Here is a 12,500-nt window from a genome sequence, read left to right on the forward strand (position 1 = left end):
ACCTCTTGGGCCTGGAAGTCAGGTTGTAGTATTATTAAAAAAAAAAGGGTCAAACTGCATGGTCCGCCCAGGCCCAGAGCTACTTTGCTGGGTATGATTCTGTGACCTCTTGGGTCTGGAAATGTGGTACTTTGAATGATTAAAAGAGTGAAACGGTCTGAAGTGTGCGCAGGTGTAAAGCAACCTTGCTAGGCATGAAGGTGTGACCTCCAGGGCCTGGAAGTCTGGTGGTAGTAGTAGTATGATTTAAAGGCACAAAGTGATTGAAGTGTGCCCAGGCCCAGATCTACTTTGCTGGGCATGACTGTGTTTGACCTCTTGGGCCTGGAAGTCTGGTAGTAGTAGTAGTAGTAGTAGTAGTAGTAGTAGTAGTATGATTTAAAGGTACAAAGTGAATGAAGTGTGCCCAGGCCCAGAGCTACTTTGCTGGGCATGACTGTGTTTGACCTCTTGGGCCTGGGAAGTCTATTTCTAGGCTTATATAAAGGGTCAAACTTCTTGAAGTGTGCCCAGGCCCAGAGCTACTTTGCTGTGTATGACTGTGTGACCTCTTGGCCCTGGAATTCTGGTGGTAGTAGTAGTATGATTTAAAGGCACAAAGTGAATGAAGTGTGCCCAGGCCCAGAGCTACTTTGCTGGGCATGACTGTGTTTGACCTCTTGGGCCTGGAAGTCTGGTAGTAGTAGTAGTAGTAGTAGTAGTAGTAGTAGTAGTAGTATGATTTAAAGGTACAAAGTGAATGAAGTGTGCCCAGGCCCAGAGCTACTTTGCTGGGCATGACTGTGTTTGACCTCTTGGGCCTGGAAGTCTATTTCTAGGCTTATATAAAGGGTCAAACTTCTTGAAGTGTGCCCAGGCCCAGAGCTACTTTGCTGGGCATGACTGTGTTTGACCTCTTGGTCTGGAAGTCTGGTGGTAGTAGTAGTAGTATGATTTAAAGGCACAAAGTGATTGAAGTGTGCCAGGCCCAGAGCTACTTTGCTGGGCATGAATGTGTTTGAACTCTTGGGCCTGGAAGTCTGGTAGTAGTAGTATGATTTAAAGGCACAAAGTGATTGAAGTGTGCCCAGGCCCCAGAGCTACTTTGCTGGGCATGACTGTGTTTGACCTCTTGGGTCTGGAAGTCTGGTGGTAGTAGTAGTAGTATGATTTAAAGGCACAAAGTGATTGAAGTGTGCCCAGGCCAGAGCTACTTTGCTGGGCATGAATGTGTTTGAACTCTTGGGCCTGGAAGTCTGGTAGTAGTAGTATGATTTAAAGGCACAAAGTGATTGAAGTGTGCCCAGGCCCAGAGCTACTTTGCTGGGCATGACTGTGTTTGACCTCTTGGGCCTGGAAGTCTGGTGGTAGTAGTAGTATGATTTAAAGGCACAAAGTGATTGAAGTGTGCCCAGGCCCAGAGCTACTTTGCTGGGCATGAATGTGTTTGAACTCTTGGGCCTGGAAGTCTGGTAGTAGTAGTAGTAGTAGTAGTAGTAGTAGTAGTAGTAGTAGTATGATTTAAAGGTACAAAGTGAATGAAGTGTGCCCAGGCCCAGAGCTACTTTGCTGGGCATGACTGTGTTTGACGTCTTGGGCCTGGAAGTCTGGTAGTAGTAGTATGATTTAAAGGTACAAAGTGAATGAAGTGTGCCCAGGCCCAGAGCTACTTTGCTGGGCATGACTGTGTTTGACCTCTTGGCTCTGGAAGTCTATTTCTAGGCTTATATACAGGGTCAAACATCTTGAAGTGTGCCCAGGCCCAGAGCTACTTTGCTGGGCATGAATGTGTTTGAACTCTTGGGCCTGGAAGTCTGGTAGTAGTAGTATGATTTAAAGGCACAAAGTGATTGAAGTGTGCCCAGGCCCAGAGCTACTTTGCTGGGCATGACTGTGTTTGACCTCTTGGCTCTGGAAGTCTATTTCTAGGCTTATATAAAGGGTCAAACATCTTGAAGTGTGCCCAGGCCCAGAGCTACTTTGCTGGGCATGAATGTGTTTTGAACTCTTGGGCTGGAAGTCTGGTAGTAGTAGTAGTAGTAGTAGTAGTAGTAGTAGTAGTAGTAGTAGTATGATTTAAAGGTACAAAGTGAATGAAGTGTGCCCAGGCCCACAGCTACTTTGCTGGGCATGACTGTGTTTGACCTCTTGGGCCTGAAAGTCTATTTCTAGGCTTATATAAAGGGTCAAACTTCTTGAAGTGTGCCCAGGCCCAGATCTACTTTGCTGGGCATGACTGTGTTTGACCTCTTGGGCCTGGAAGTCTGGTAGTAGTAGTAGTAGTAGTAGTAGTAGTAGTAGTATGATTTAAAGGTACAAAGTGAATGAAGTGTGCCCAGGCCCAGAGCTACTTTGCTGGGCATGACTGTGTTTGACCTCTTGGGCCTGGAAGTCTATTTCTAGGCTTATATAAAGGGTCAAACTTCTTGAAGTGTGCCCAGGCCCAGAGCTACTTTGCTGTGTATGACTGTGTGACCTCTTGGCCCTGAATTCTGGTGGTAGTAGTAGTATGATTTAAAGGCACAAAGTGAATGAAGTGTGCCCAGGCCCAGAGCTACTTTGCTGGGCATGACTGTGTTTGACCTCTTGGGCCTGGAAGTCTGGTAGTAGTAGTAGTAGTAGTAGTAGTAGTAGTAGTAGTAGTAGTAGTATGATTTAAAGGTACAAAGTGAATGAAGTGTGCCCAGGCCCAGAGCTACTTTGCTGGGCATGACTGTGTTTGACCTCTTGGGCCTGGAAGTCTATTTCTAGGCTTATATAAAGGGTCAAACATCTTGAAGTGTGCCCAGGCCCAGAGCTACTTTGCTGGGCATGAATGTGTTTGAACTCTTGGGCCTGGAAGTCTGGTAGTAGTAGTATGATTTAAAGGCACAAAGTGATTGAAGTGAGCCCAGGCCCAGAGCTACTTTGCTGGGCATGAATGTGTTTGAACTCTTGGGCCTGGAAGTCTGGTAGTAGTAGTAGTAGTAGTAGTAGTAGTAGTAGTAGTAGTAGTATGATTTAAAGGTACAAAGTGAATGAAGTGTGCCCAGGCCCAGAGCTACTTTGCTGGGCATGACTGTGTTTGACGTCTTGGGCCTGGAAGTCTGGTAGTAGTAGTATGATTTAAAGGTACAAAGTGAATGAAGTGTGCCCAGCCCAGAGCTACTTTGCTGGGCATGACTGTGTTTGACCTCTTGGCTCTGGAAGTCTATTTCTAGGCTTATATAAAGGGTCAAACTTCTTGAAGTGTGCCCAGGCCCAGAGCTACTTTGCTGGGCATGACTGTGTTTGACCTCTGGGGCCTGGAAGTCTGGTAGTAGTAGTATGATTTAAAGGCACAAAGTGATTGAAGTGTGCCCAGGCCCAGAGCTACTTTGCTGGGCATGAATGTGTTTGAACTCTTGGGGCCTGGAAGTCTGGTAGTAGTAGTATGATTTAAAGGCACAAAAGTGAATGAAGTGTGCCCAGCCCCAGAGCTACTTTGCTGGGCATGACTGTGTTTGAACCTCTTGGCTCTGGAAGTCTATTTCTAGCTTATATACAGGGTCAAACATCTTGAAGTTGCCCAGGCCCAGAGCTACTTTGCTGGGCATGAATGTGTTTGAACTCTTGGGCCTGGAAGTCTGGTAGTAGTAGTATGATTTAAAGGCACAAAGTGATTGAAGTGTGCCCAGGCCCAGAGCTACTTTGCTGGGCATGACTGTGTTTGACCTCTTGGGCCTGGAAGTCTGGTAGTAGTAGTATGATTTAAAGGCACAAAGTGATTGAAGTGTGCCCAGGCCCAGAGCTACTTTGCTGGGCATGAATGTGTTTGACCTCTTGGGCCTGGAAGTCTGGTGGTAGTAGTAGTATGATTTAAAGGCACAAAGTGAATGAAGTGTGCCCAGGCCCAGAGCTACTTTGCTGTGCATGACTGTGTTTGACCTCTTGCTCTGGAAGTCTATTTCTAGGCTTATATAAAGGGTCAAACTTCTTGAAGTGTGCCCAGGCCCAGAGCTACTTTGCTGGGCATGACTGTGTTTGACCTCTGGGGCCTGGAAGTCTGGTAGTAGTAGTATGATTTAAAGGCACAAAGTGATTGAAGTGTGCCCAGGCCCAGAGCTACTTTGCTGGGCATGAATGTGTTTGAACTCTTGGGCCTGGAAGTCTGGTAGTAGTAGTATGATTTAAAGGCACAAAGTGAATGAAGTGTGCCCAGGCCCAGAGCTACTTTGCTGGGCATGACTGTGTTTGACCTCTTGGCTCTGGAAGTCTATTTCTAGGCTTATATACAGGGTCAAACATCTTGAAGTGTGCCCAGGCCCAGAGCTACTTTGCTGGGCATGAATGTGTTTGAACTCTTGGGCCTGGAAGTCTGGTAGTAGTAGTATGATTTAAAGGCACAAAGTGATTGAAGTGTGCCCAGGCCCAGAGCTACTTTGCTGGGCATGACTGTGTTTGACCTCTTGGCTCTGGAAGTCTATTTCTAGGCTTATATAAAGGGTCAAACATCTTGAAGTGTGCCAGGCCCAGAGCTACTTTGCTGGGCATGAATGTGTTTGAACTCTTGGGCCTGGAAGTCTGGTAGTAGTAGTATGATTTAAAGGCACAAAGTGATTGAAGTGTGCCCAGGCCCAGAGCTACTTTGCTGGGCATGACTGTGTTTGACCTCTTGGGCCTGGAAGTCTGGTGGTAGTAGTAGTATGATTTAAAGGCACAAAGTGATTGAAGTGTGCCCAGGCCCAGAGCTACTTTGCTGGGCATGAATGTGTTTGAACTCTTGGGCCTGGAAGTCTATTTCTAGGCTTATATAAAGGGTCAAACATCTTGAAGTGTGCCCAGGCCCAGAGCTACTTTGCTGTGCATGACTGTGGTTGACCCTCTTGGCCCTGGAAGTCTGGTGGTAGTAGTAGTATGATTTAAAGGCACAAAGTGAATGAAGTGTGCCCAGGCCCCAGAGCTACTTTGCTGGGCATGAATGTGTTTGAACTCTTGGGCCTGGAAGTCTGGTAGTAGTAGTAGTAGTAGTAGTAGTAGTAGTAGTAGTAGTATGATTTAAAGGCACAAAGTGCTTGAAGTGTGCCCAGGCCCAGAGCTACTTTGCTGGTGCATGACTGTGTTTGACCTCTTGGCTCTGGAAGTCTATTTCTAGGCTTATATAAGGGTCAAACTTCTTGAAGTGTGCCCAGGCCCAGAGCTACTTTGCTGTGTATGACTGTGTGACCTCTTGGCCCTGGAATTCTGGTGGTAGTAGTAGTATGATTTAAAGGCACAAAGTGAATGAAGTGTGCCCAGGCCCAGAGCTACTTTGCTGGGCATGACTGTGTTTGACCTCTTGGGCCTGGAAGTCTGGTAGTAGTAGTATGATTTAAAGGCACAAAGTGATTGAAGTGTGCCCAGGCCCAGAGCTACTTTGCTGGGCATGAATGTGTTTGAACTCTTGGCCTGGAAGTCTATTTCTAGCTTATATAAAGGACAACTTCCTTGAAGTGTGCCCAGGCCCAGAGCTACTTTGCTGTGTATGACTGTGTGACCTCTTTGCCCTGGAATTCTGGTGGTAGTAGTAGTAGTAGTAGTATGATTTAAAGGTACAAAGTGAATGAAGTGTGCCCAGGCCCAGAGCCAGGCCTGGGCAGCAGGGGGCGCTCCTGGCCATGCCCAGCGAGTTTCGTGCGAATCGGACCTGGTCCGGAAGAGATACGAAGGGAAAACTCATTACTCGTCGGGGTGGCACATCCAGGCTCTCGACCCTCCCAAAGCGTCCGACCAGGGTGCACCCTGCCGGGCATGGTTAGCCGCCAGCCCCCTTCCTGGAGGTCTGGTTGGCACGGGGTTTTGATTTATCGGTTTCATATCTCTGGGCTCCTTGGGAGCAGAAAGTCGGTTGAGGGCCCTTTGGAAAGAGCCGGGGCTGCCGTTTAACGCTGTCCAAGCGGCAGGCGAAGCGCACCCACCGTTTTTACGCTATGATTTTTTAAAACCGCCGGGGCGGCAAACACAGGGCCGGTCGGGTTTGAAGACGAATATCTCTTCGGCCCTTGGGAGGAGAGAAGCAGCGCGGGTCACCTTTGAACGCGCTCGCTGCCAGGAACGTCTGGCGTAAAAGTTTCGTGGGAATCGGACGTTCCTAGGCTGAGAAGCGAGCGCCCGCCCTCGGGCGGTCGGGGGCCCCTTTCTCATTCCCCGTCTGGGCTAAAAATACGAGGTCGGACCCGATGGACTCGGGAGACTGGAGAGTACCAGGGAGACCCTGGAAGCAGGCGACCCGACCCACGCTTCGCTGTCTCCTCGGCCCTCGGGAGTAGAAGCGCGGGGACGGTGGCGTGGGCAGCAGGGGGCGCTCCTGGCCATGCCCAGCGAGTTTCGTGCGAATCGGACCTGGTCCGGAAGAGATACGAAGGGAAAACTCATTACTCGTCGGGGTGGCACATCCAGGCTCTCGACCCTCCCAAAGCGTCCGACCAGGGTGCACCCTGCCGGGCATGGTTAGCCGCCAGCCCCCTTCCTGGAGGTCTGGTTGGCACGGGGTTTTGATTTTTCGGTTTCATATCTCTGGGCTCCTTGGGAGCAGAAAGTCGGTTGAGGGCCCTTTGGAAAGAGCCGGGGCTGCCGTTTAACGCTGTCCAAGCGGCAGGCGAAGCGCACCCACCGTTTTTACGCTATGATTTTTTAAAACCGCCGGGGCGGCAAACACAGGGCCGGTCGGGTTTGAAGACGAATATCTCTTCGGCCCTTGGGAGGAGAGAAGCAGCGCGGGTCACCTTTGAACGCGCTCGCTGCCAGGAACGTCTGGCGTAAAAGTTTCGTGGGAATCGGACGTTCCTAGGCTGAGAAGCGAGCGCCCGCCCTCGGGCGGTCGGGGGCCCCTTTCTCATTCCCCGTCTGGGCTAAAAATACGAGGTCGGACCCGAGGGACTCGGGAGACTGGAGAGTACCAGGGAGACCCTGGAAGCAGGCGACCCGACCCACGCTTCGCTGTCTCCTCGGCCCTCGGGAGTAGAAGCGCGGGGACGGTGGCGTGGGCAGCAGCAGGGGGCGCTCCTGGCCATGCCCAGCGAGTTTCGTGCGAATCGGACCTGGTCCGGAAGAGATACGAAGGGAAAACTCATTACTCGTCGGGGTGGCACATCCAGGCTCTCGACCCTCCCAAAGTGTCCGACCAGGGTGCACCCTGCCGGGCTAAGAGAACAGCCAGGTGAACCCTGGAGGTTCCGAACTCCAGACCCCTGGACCCGACGGCTCAGTCCGCCTCAGGTGCACTACAGAGGTCCTCGGGCTGTCCCTGAGTGCATTAAAACGGAAATCAGAATTACTCCCCCGGGTGGCACTTCCAGGCTCTCGACCCTCCCAAAGTGTCCGACCAGGGTGCACCCTGCTGGGCATGGTTAGCCGCCAGCCCCCTTCCTGGAGGTCTGGTTGGCACGGGGTTTTGCAAATAGGTCCCGTCGGGTATATGGGAGAGCAAAGAGAATCAATGGGGTCCAAGCACTAAATTCATCCAGTGGCGTTCTCTGGAAGCCCAAGGGGAGTCCGAGGGGTGTTCGGCCGGCAAGGGGAGCTCTCCCTCGGACACATGATCAAACGCCTGTCCCCTACCGGAAAGTGGTGTGCTCTGGATGCCCCCCCCCCCCCCATCCCCCGAGGGGGGTGCTTATCCCGCGAGGGGAGCCCTCCTCGGGTTAAGTGAACCATCATGCCGATTCCCCTATGGAAGTGGGCACATCCAGGCACACAGTCTGCTTTGCTCTCCCCGACCCGAGTGCGTCTGTTGGGCTGAGTGTACGCCCAGGCAACTGGATCCAATGGCTCAGTCCGCCGCAGCGTGCTTCGACGATGGGTCGTACAGCCATGCCACCAGGGTGGGCGTGTTTGTAAATGTACCAGTGGATTCTCGTCGGCCTGCCACATCCATGGTATCGACCCACCAGGCCTGTCCGACCAGGGGTTGACCCTGGACGGGCACGGTCTGTGGTTTGGCCCTTGTCCTAGATGAAATCGGGCACGGGGTTTTCTGGCCAGGTACCATCGGGTTACTGGGAGAGCGGCTTCGGTCTCCAGGTGAGACCAATGGTGAAGCAGCACGAGGCAATGGAGAGCATGCAAAGCGATGGGGAAGCCATGCACGGCAATGGCCACGAAAAAAAAAAAAAAATCACCACGGAAGGAACGTGAAGAACAAGGAGGAGTGTAGTGACACTGCCCAAAGCTGCCCGGTGTTGCAGGGGTCTATTGGTGTGTTGCTTCCTTGTTTGGTAGAGTGGAGTACCAGACCCGCCAGGGGTAGGCAAACCATTCCCCCTACGGTAAGTGAGGAGCCAGCCATTTGACGAGCGGGTGTCCACGTGTACGGGTGCGAGCGCTATCCCCCCACACGGGGTTAGGCCACGGCCTTAGGTGGACGTCTGCCGACCAGCCCCGGCTGATCCAGAACTTCTGATGTGGAGAGCGGTTTTGACAGATCCTCCCTGGTTCTAGCGGGTCAAGCCTCTGATGGGGGGTGGGGGTTATTTGTAACCCATCCCAGAACTCTCTGGGGGAGACTCAGACGGCCAGTCTGTCTACTCAGTTGTCCTATACTGGTGTCTGTGGTTTGGGAGGAAGGGAGTGCCCTGCTTTGTTGGCCTCCTCTTCAAACCTACCTGGGCCCACGAATCACTCTTCTTGGTTACATCACGAAACGTAGGTTGAGCGAGGCTAGGGGGGAGGGAATTCGACGAGGTCTTTCCCTTGTCCCCCCACCAGCGGCCCACGAAAATCAAAACGGCGTGAAGAGAGGGAACGCCGAAAGCACCTGGAGTCGGCCGTCCGCACCTCCGGAGGAGGTGGACGGGGTACGGTGCGGGCATGACCGGATGGGACAGCTTTGCATCAAGGTGAGAGGTCGGCGTCCGAAGGCCAGAGGGCGGTGCGCGAGCACGTTTACACTGGCCGCGGAAGCTGTCCTGGGTAGCCCTGTATGGCGTCTGGACCTGACGGCGCACGCACTTACAACCCGCTGCTTCCTAGCCCCCGGAAGGGGAGGCGGATGTCACTCGTGGTTCATCCCAGACCACGGTGCAAACTACCTGGTTGATCCTGCCAGTAACATATGCTTGTCTCAAAGATTAAGCCATGCAGGTCTAAGTGCACACGGCCGGTACAGTGAAACTGCGAATGGCTCATTAAATCAGTTATGGTTCCTTTGATCGCTCCACACGTTACTCGGATAACTGTGGTAATTCTAGAGCTAATACATGCAAACGAGCGCTGACCCTTCGGGGGATGCGTGCATTTATCAGACCCAAAACCCATCCGGGGGGCTCGGGCCCCCCGGCCGCTTTGGTGACTCTAGATAACCTCGGGCCGATCGCGCGCCCTCCGCGGCGGCGACGTCTCATTCGAATGTCTGCCCTATCAACTTTCGATGGTACCATAGTCGGCTACCATGGTGACCACGGGTAACGGGGAATCAGGGTTCGATTCCGGAGAGGGAGCCTGAGAAACGGCTACCACATCCAAGGAAGGCAGCAGGCGCGCAAATTACCCATTCCCGACACGGGGAGGTAGTGACGAAAAATAACGATACAGGTCTCTTTCGAGGCCCTGTAATCGGAATGAGCGTATCCTAAACCCATGGGTGAGGACCCATTGGAGGGCAAGTCTGGTGCCAGCAGCCGCGGTAATTCCAGCTCCAATAGCGTATATTAAAGTTGCTGCAGTTAAAAAGCTCGTAGTTGGATGTCGGGAGTGGGCTGGCGGTCCGCCGCGAGGCGTGCCACCGCCTGTCTCAGACCCTGTCTCCCGGTGCCCCCCGGATGCCCTTGGCTGGGTGTCCGGACGGGGCTCGGAGCGTTTACTTTGAAAAAATTAGAGTGTTCAAAGCGGGCCCGCTTCTCGCCTGAATACCTGAGCTAGGAATAATGGAATAGGACTCCGGTTCTATTTTGTGGGTTTCCTGAACCAGGGCCATGATTAAGAGGGACGGCCGGGGGCATTCGTATTGCGCCGCTAGAGGTGAAATTCTTGGACCGGCGCAAGACGGACGAAAGCGAAAGCATTTGCCAAGAATGTTTTCATTAATCAAGAACGAAAGTCGGAGGTTCGAAGACGATCAGATACCGTCGTAGTTCCGACCGTAAACTATGCCGACCCGCGATCCGGCGGCGTTATTCCCATGACCCGCCGGGCAGCGTGAGGGAAACCACGAGTCTGTGGGTTCCGGGGGGAGTATGGTTGCAAAGCTGAAACTTAAAGGAATTGACGGAAGGGCACCACCAGGAGTGGAGCCTGCGGCTTAATTTGACTCAACACGGGAAACCTCACCCGGCCCGGACACGGAAAGGATTGACAGATTGATAGCTCTTTCTCGATTCTGTGGGTGGTGGTGCATGGCCGTTCTTAGTTGGTGGAGCGATTTGTCTGGTTAATTCCGATAACGAACGAGACTCCGGCATGCTAAATAGTTACGCGGCCCTCCGCGGTCGGCGTCAAACTTCTTAGAGGGACAAGTGGCGTTCAGCCACGCGAGATGGAGCAATAACAGGTCTGTGATGCCCTTAGATGTCCGGGGCTGCACGCGCGCCACAATGGTTGGATCAGCGTGTGCCTACCCTACACCGAGAGGTGCGGGTAATCCGCTGAACCCCATTCGTGATGGGGACTGGGGATTGCAATTATTCCCCATGAACGAGGAATTCCCAGTAAGCGCGGGTCATAAGCTCGCGTTGATTAAGTCCCTGCCCTTTGTACACACCGCCCGTCGCTACTACCGATCGGATGGTTTAGTGAGGTCCTCGGATCGGCCCCGCCGGGGCTCCTCGCGGGCCTTGGCGGAGCGCCGAGAAGTCGATCAAACTTGACTATCTAGAGGAAGTAAAAGTCGTAACAAGGTTTTCGTAGGTGAACCTGCGAAAGGATCATTAACGGGTAACGCTGTCCGGCGTGCCTCCTCTCCCGACCCCCTCGACTTCGCCGTCCCCCCGCGTCGGGGCCCAGGGTCGAAAGGGTCTTCGGGGTTGCTGTTACACGTGGTCGCTTGCAGGTCAGGCTGGACAGAAGGCATAAAGGAGGAGCCTAGTCCCTCCCACCCCTTCCTCGTCCTCCGCCTCTTCCTCCGCGTCGTCCTTCAGCACCCCCCCCCCGCAGGCCCCGGTATTCTCTGGGTTCCAGCGCGAGAGACGCGTCGTTCAAAAAACTCGGCGTCCCCGCTCGTCGGGCGAAGGCCGGTTTCCCCTCACCTTGCCGGCAGGAGAAGCGCCTGCGAGTCGAGCGGGTCGTACGGGTCCGTCCCGCGCCCTCCCTCTCGCTCGCACGGCCGCTGCCTCCGTCCACCGCGAGGGGTTTTCCTATTTTGTTGTCCTTGTCATTCATCCCCGTCCCCTTGCTCGCTGACGAGCGGACTTTCCGGGGGGGGTTGCGAGCGCTGCTCCTCGTGGGGCAGGCCATGGCCCTTCCTGTGTTCGTCCGCCCACCGGCGTCCTGGGGCGTGGTGGTGGTGGGTGGCGCAGCCGGTTCCCCTGCTTCTCTCTCTCAGAAAGGAGTCTCAGGGGGACCCCCGGCAGGTACCTAGGGCTTGGCCCACGCTACGTGAGTTCCACCCCTTTCGAGGGGTCGGACGGGGCGGGCGCGGAGGGCCGCGGTTCAAAGACTGACTCGTCTGCCACGTGGGGCGTGTGGGCAAAGCGCAACCCCGCGCCCGTTTCAACACTCGCAGACGGGGGCGCCTGACCGGTTGGTGAAACCTTTTAAACCTGTCTTTGTAGTCGTGGTGAAAGACCTAAACTGAGCCTGAAATAAAAGAGTACAACTCTTAGCGGTGGATCACTTGGCTCGTGCGTCGATGAAGAACGCAGCCAGCTGCGAGAACTAATGTGAATTGCAGGACACATTGATCATCGACATTTCGAACGCACATTGCGGCCCCGGGTCCATCCCGGGGCTACGCCTGTCTGAGGGTCGCTATTCCTATCTGTCGGACCTGCCTTCTCAGGCGGGACCGCGGTTGGAGGTTCGTAGGTGGGGGGGTGCCCCCTGGCCTCCGTCTTCCTAAAAGCAGACGGTTCCCGGTCGCTGTCTCGGTGAGATCCGGTCGGTGGGTTCGCTGCGGTTGAGTGCCCGTTCTCCGTGCACAAGCTTCTCCTCCCCCGCTTCGGTTCGTTTCGGTTCGTTTCGGCTCCGCTCCTGGCCTGGCCAGGAACGTGGTCCCCTGCGCCCGAGAAAGAAGCGAGCGTGGCTGCCGGTGGGTTCTCTCCGCTTTGGCTGCCCACGTTTTCGCTTCTTTTCTCACCCCCTGCGCAGGCGGATCACGGAAAGGTGTCTGTTCTGTTCCGTTACGTGCGCGAGCGGAGGGAGGTTGTTGTTACATGCGTTCCCCCCCCCCCTCCCCCGGTGGGGGGGGTGGGGGGGTCGGGGTTCGGGTGGCTCTGCCTCTGGCGTTTTCCTTACGGGCCGACCTGTCCGTGGCACGTCCGTGACGTCCCGACCTGTGTCCTCGTTAGCCCGGGTGAAAAGGGACTCGTCCCCTAACCCGGCGGTGTTCACGCTTCTGGGCAACCCTCCAGAGCGAACTCGGGAGCGACCTC

The 12,500-nt window shown here is 54.2% G+C and overlaps 3 non-coding genes across 3 annotated transcripts in view; all 3 read left to right on the forward strand.

Moving 5' to 3' along the window:
- Positions 1 to 9,002: 9,002 nt before the first annotated feature.
- LOC145654107 (18S ribosomal RNA) lies at positions 9,003 to 10,841 on the forward strand. Its single transcript, XR_014120338.1, has one exon. It is a non-coding gene; the product is annotated as an 18S ribosomal RNA (ribosomal RNA).
- An 882-nt stretch (positions 10,842 to 11,723) lies between these two features.
- Positions 11,724 to 11,877, forward strand: LOC145654110 (5.8S ribosomal RNA). Its single transcript, XR_014120341.1, has one exon. It is a non-coding gene; the product is annotated as a 5.8S ribosomal RNA (ribosomal RNA).
- Positions 11,878 to 12,493: 616 nt separating this feature from the next.
- Positions 12,494 to 12,500, forward strand: part of LOC145654123 (28S ribosomal RNA) — a 4,149-nt gene continuing 4,142 nt past the window's right edge. The window contains exon 1 of the ribosomal RNA XR_014120354.1: positions 12,494 to 12,500. This exon is cut by the window's right edge and continues 4,142 nt beyond it. This is a non-coding gene — a ribosomal RNA (28S ribosomal RNA).

The sequence above is a fragment of the Electrophorus electricus genome, unplaced genomic scaffold, assembly GCF_041902795.1.
Source record: "Electrophorus electricus isolate QZ-2024a unplaced genomic scaffold, ASM4190279v1 Scaffold122, whole genome shotgun sequence".
Lineage (NCBI taxonomy): Eukaryota > Metazoa > Chordata > Actinopteri > Gymnotiformes > Gymnotidae > Electrophorus > Electrophorus electricus.